This window comes from Ctenopharyngodon idella, chromosome 21 (assembly GCF_019924925.1).
Source record: "Ctenopharyngodon idella isolate HZGC_01 chromosome 21, HZGC01, whole genome shotgun sequence".
Classification (NCBI taxonomy): domain Eukaryota; kingdom Metazoa; phylum Chordata; class Actinopteri; order Cypriniformes; family Xenocyprididae; genus Ctenopharyngodon; species Ctenopharyngodon idella.
Genome location: NC_067240.1, coordinates 6,162,207 through 6,168,399, shown reverse-complemented (window position 1 = coordinate 6,168,399; position 6,193 = coordinate 6,162,207). Strand labels below are relative to the sequence as shown.

The 6,193-nt window shown below is 35.9% G+C and overlaps 1 pseudogene; it reads left to right on the top strand.

Moving 5' to 3' along the window:
- Positions 1 to 1,348: 1,348 nt before the first annotated feature.
- LOC127504304 (C5a anaphylatoxin chemotactic receptor 1-like) lies at positions 1,349 to 2,194 on the top strand (annotated as a pseudogene).
- The last annotated feature ends 3,999 nt before the right edge of the window (positions 2,195 to 6,193 follow it).

Below are 6,193 nucleotides of genomic sequence, written 5' to 3'. Positions count from 1 at the left end.
TTTTTTAGTAGATCATGTTCATCACATAATTGGTTGCTACTATTTTGAATTTTTTTTTTTCTATAAAACTGTTCATCAGTGATTTTGTGTCACCTTTTCCATACTGAGGGTTGCCACAGAGATTGATGAGATTGTTTTAAATTGTTTTAAAAGTTTTAACGTGTCTGAGTACCTTTTCGTTGTTTAAAAAAAGAAAAAAAAGAAAAAAGAAATCTATCTAAACCCCTGCAGCCACATGCAAATTTTTGGACTGTCCAGTGTCCATATTTACACACACACACACACACACACACACACACACACACACTCAAAAAAAAGAAAAAAAAAAAAAAGTTGTCAATGTATTCGCTGACACGCTACACATTTACATAGCAAACATTTACATATAGCAAATTGTTCCACCTGTGAAAGTCTTTGGATTTATAAAGATAGTTGTGGCATATAGATTATGTTTTATCCTGTAAAAATAAAATATTACAACATTTTTTCAGCCTCAATATTGAAGTTGGGAGTCAGTTGATAAATCTCATGGTCACTGATGATGCTGACATGCTGGAAAGGCATTATTATCTGAGATACTTATGCGTTCATATCATCAATGAACTTTTGGTTGAAAATATATATTTGTCCCATGCAGGTTCAGTATGCTAAGGGCTTTGTCTTAAAAATAAACCAGTTGTCCAAACCACTAATTGCTTTACACTTGACATCCTGTCATAACACTTTTTTTTTCTTTGACATACCTTAAAAGTTCAGTCTAAAAATGTGCATATCTTGTGTTTTATGTGACGTGTAGCAGATTGAAATTCTTGTTGTCTCCAAAACACAGCACAGAAGTGTATAGACATCCAGAGAGACTGGACTTTCACTCTTCAGGTGATAAAAACTTTTTGATTTCTTATTTTAACCTCAGTACTATCAACCAAGAGTGTAATTGTGTTCATCCGAAAATGTTTTGGGATGCATTTAAGCTTTTAGTTAAAATTGTTAAAATTGGACTGAGCAATTTTCTGAACAGAAGTAAATAAATTTAAAGGAAATGTATTAAAGAAAATGATATGCTTAATTTAGGCTAAGCATAAATACTATTGAATATATACAACCATATTTTGAAGTCGTTTAATAATGATGTTCTGGTTGATTGAGGTTAAAGTAGGAACTTTGTATTACAAAGTAATTGTATTATGTTTAATACTGAATGAATATATTTAAATGTTATGTTAACCTTTATTGACTCAGTCTGAATTAACTGGTTCATTTACAGTTCTCCTTAAAAAAAAAGATCACAGTTACAGTATTATATACAGTATGGTTGAGCTGCTGAAATAAGAAGACAAACACAGAGGAGATGAATAACTCTACAGTGAACTTCACCACATCTGAAACATCTACAAACTCCACAACTCAGTCCATTGGGCTAATGAACTTTGTTGAAACCTGTATACTTGGCATACATTTCCTGTTTGGTGTTCCTGCAAACATCTATGTTATATGGCTCATCATCACAGGAACAGGAAGTGGAGTTGCATCAGAGTTCTTCAATCTCAATCTCTCTATTTGTGAGCTTGTTAACTGTCTGAATAGTTTACTTGCTATACTGCCAATGTACATTTCAAGTCTCTCATTTTTACCGCTGTTTCTACAAGGCCTAATTGTCACTGGCTGTCCTCTGTTTCAGTGTCTGATCTGTGTTGAGCGTTACCTGGCAGTGGTTCATCCTGTAACATTTTTGAAGTACAAACCTCTCAGATATAGAGTAATTTGATGCACTGTGGTCTGGATATTTATTCTTGGCTCCTGTTTCTATAGTTTATTTATTGTAATCTCAGAAAACATTCATGTACACACATGGTTCTTCTCAACACAGTTCCTCCTCTTCCTCTCCATCCAGTTGTTTTTCCTTGTGGTTGTTCTCAGAGCTCTAAAGCAGTCAGGACCAGGAGAGAGAGTGAGAGAGAGAGAGGAGGAAAACCACATGAAGAGAAGAGCGTTTCATATAATTCTAATAACTACTGTGAGCATGGCATTTATATATGTCCCATATACTATCACAGGATTCTGTATAATTCTGACACAACAGAATAATCACATATATTGGCTCCCTGGTTTGGTATGTTATGTGTTGGCTGGTTTTGTTCAGCCAGTTCTTTATCTTCACCGAACTGGAAAACTCTCCAGCCTCTGTTCCTCATAAGACCTGCAATTGTGTTATTTTACTAGTTACTTTACTTTCTTAATGTTGTTTTAGACAACTTTAATTCAATAATTAATTATTGATTTGTTTAATTTAATATCAAATAATATCAAATTATTTTAGTCATTAAATGTCATCAATACATTCTTTGTGGAACGAACAAGTACAACTGATAACACATTACATTAATATGCAACTTTATCAGCCTCGTTGATATATTTGTCATCATAGTCTAACCTGTCTTAGTTATACATAGTGTAATATTTTTCCATGCAGTCATTATTTCCATTGTACAAACCTGTTTCAGTCTCTGAATCCATTGAACCAAGCCTGGAGGATCTTCTTCCTTCCAGTGCACTGTAGAACTGCACGATTCTGGATAAAATGAGAAACACGATTTTTTGGTTTCAAATAGAGATCACGATTCTCATACGATTCTGAATATACATCCAAACAAAATAACATGTAATTTACTAGAGGTTCTGTCAAAATATAAATTGCTGACTCTAATTGATGGAAAATGTTTGAATGAATTATTTAAAAAATGGTTTTGAATGAATTCAATGACTCGTTAATAAATACTTGTTTCATTGCTGGATGAATCAGTGTTTTTGAACAAATCCTTTGAATGAACGATTCAATGACAAATTGGCAAATACATTTTTTAACAGTCAGTTGTCGACACCTAGTGGAATTAGATGTAATTGATACAACTGTTATTTGACATGCCAAGTTCGTAACAACTCTATCGTAACAACTCTATCTATCAATTTTGATCGCTATCGTAAACATCGGTGTTTAAATACTAACTTAAAACTTATATCTCAGTACTCCTGTGATAATGTGAATATTTGTAACACAGAAATAACTAATGTGTGATTCAAAACGGCTCTCTCTGGCTCTGGCAGGACGAACACAGATTTGAACGTTCCGGTATGATTTTGTCAAAGGTTTAATAGACGCGGGAGAATCGTTGCCATTAATAAAGTAGGATCGCGTGGGTGCTTGAATCGAGATCGTGATCTTTTTACGATTAATCGTGTAGCTCTAGCTGTTATCGTATTTTAGCTTTCAAATAACAATATATCCATAAAAATCTCTTTTCCTCATTGAACATTTTTGGGCAATGCTCCCAACAAACACCACTGCACCTAGAGGTATAGGCCTACCTTTAGTACTGTGTCTAACACTTTTCCAAAATTCTTGAATTTTTGGGCAGTTATTTTAGATTTTAGTATATATACTAAAATTTAAAAATAAGTGCCCAAAAATTCAAGAATTTTGGAAAAGTGTTAAAAAGAAATTTTGATTTTATAATGGTACTTTTCTGAAATGACACATCCTTGATAATGTATGACAAATGTAACCTCCAGAAGACACAGTCTTCGAAATGAGACATAGGCTGCATCCGAAATTTCATACTTCCTTGCTATTTAGTAGGCGAAAAACAAATTTGCCCCTATTTGTGTGAGAGCAAAAACACACCGTTTTTGTGTGTGTCCCTTTAGATGCAAATTAGCTGCTGCTCCCCGCACCCTTTACAGAAGAGGGCAGAGCTTTAACAGCTCATGCTTCGGTTGCTCAACAACAACAAAGCTGGAGAATCTCACGCAGCCAAAATGACGTTTGTCAGTAACGGTGTTCAGCCTTACATTGTTCAAACCGGAGTCAGACACTGATGGAGAGACTCGGGAAGAAGTTACAACTTTTAGAATGCATCTGGACGTTTCTGAATGGTTAGTGGATAAATGTGCTGGTCTTTGCTTACGAGACATTGTTGAGCAACAATGCTGCTCAAGTGTGGAGAAAATGGGGGTGTAATGCTATTTCATGCATTCTGACTTATTTACACTGTTGAAGAGTTGGATTGTCATGCTAAACATGGCCAAAGTTTCAAGACACGAGTTGGGCGTATGATGGAGTATTTCTGTGCCAAATGACTACTTAAGGTTTCAGTACAGGTTTCGGAGAGTTTTTTTCTAGTATGGCCTTTTATCACGTAACAAAGGGCGGAATTCCTTGTATAGGCACTTCTCCCTGATAAGCGTGCACACACACATCACCCAGAACAAGAGCGTTTCGCGTTTCGTTTGGGATACGGAAGCCGAGAGATTTTTCAACAATGGCTGTGTCCCAATTCAGGGGCTGCACCCTTTGAAGGCTGCATACATCATCGGTCTCATTTAAGAAAAATAACCATTAGATTGCAATGTAAGAAAGAAATTACAGTATTTTACACCTCACAACGAATATCAGTAAATTTTATTACGATTACTTTTCTTAAATATGACATCCTTGATGAAGTATTCAAATGCGATCTCCGAAGGACGAAGCCTCCGAAATGATACAGCTCCTGTCAAGGAGTGTGTTTTTGGTTGTGAGGGAAAGATTACCTTTTTCAGCTTCCCAAAGAACCCAGCGTTAAGGGAAAAGTGGATGAAGTTTGTTTTTCCGGGGCAGCAACTGAGTTGTATGTTTTTTTTTAAACAAGTTCCAGTTCGGCGCTGGATTTGCAGATCGCGGGTGGTGAGTAAAGCTGCATCAGATGTCTGTGTTTTGTTGGCAGTCGGCGCGCAGGAGCATATAATGTAAACAACACGAACGCTTTTGTTCCCCCCCCCCATATACCTGTGCATCCTCACTCATAGCTCCTCTGGAAGCTTCCTCACTACTCGTTTCTCTTGTGCTTGCAGTGCAATCAGAGAATTCAGATGTCCTTTAACTTTTATCGGTTTCTGGGTCACAGGCTGGAGGACGGAGGAATGAGGAAATGAGGACACATCCATTTGAGTATTGAGAAGAACCCCCTACTATTTCTACTCTATCAGAGATAACATTACATCACAACTGTTGTTGTCATCCTGAGTATTGAAGATAAGTGTCAGTAAGTTAAATGTTGTGTGGAAATGTGTCTTGATGAATAATTGGTGTCAGTAAGTGGCAGTCAGTTCAAACCTGTTCACTTTAGTCAGATACTGTCTTTTTAAACCTTATATTTGTTTATTTTATATATTTGCATATTTTATGCAGATTAAGTCATATATTCTGTGACAGCTGTGAAGTCAGTCTACAAAACACAGCACAGAGATTTATATACATCCAGAGAGACTGGACATCCACTCTTCAGGTGATAAGCGTTTAACTCAGATTTTCTATATAAATGTAAAGGTTGATATTTTAATAGAATCTCAATACTTGTGCTGTTTTTACTTGGACAGAAATGTATTGAAAATCAAAATTACTTTTGTTGACTTGTTTTCATTCTTATTCACTTGGTCTAAATTATGTAAAGTTTGGTATAGGAGGGGTGGTATAGGAAGAGATTTATTTATTGGTTGAACGCAATCAAAGGGGTGGTCACACTACCCTTTTCATTCCATTGACTTCCATTCATACGCAAGAGAATGTGTCACACCGCAAGCGCAAGCTCATGCGAACATTTCTGCATTTTGCTGTGTTCCAAAGTTCATATTTGGTGAAATCTGTGAATTTGCATCACGTACACCGAAGACGTGGGACCAGCAGAAGATTGATACGTCATGGTGTGACCTCTTGGCTGAATTTAAAGAACCATATTTTTGCAGTAAAGTGAGTTTTATTTTTTTTTACATTTTGAGTGTATTGCTATTTGTTATAATTATGTTGAATTCATGTTTATAAAAAAGACACTGCAGAGACAGAGACAAATGTTACAGTGTCCAAAGAAATTTTGCATGCTCAGTCTAGTCTATTTTTCATGTTTAGTTCAGAGCGGAGTTAAGCGTTTGTATTAGACTATATAGACATTGGCTGAAACACGCAGAGAATTTGACTTCAACTGAGAATGAAATGAAGGAAATCTCTTCGTGTTTTCGGGCAGTTCCAGACCGACCATGTGAAATTTAAGCCTATTAAGTTTCATTTGAACAGTATGAACAATACTAATTTGTGAAACTACTTTAGAAATGGTGTCATGGAGGCCTTTTAGTCTTGTTATCCTCTTGTGTAAAATGTCAAACA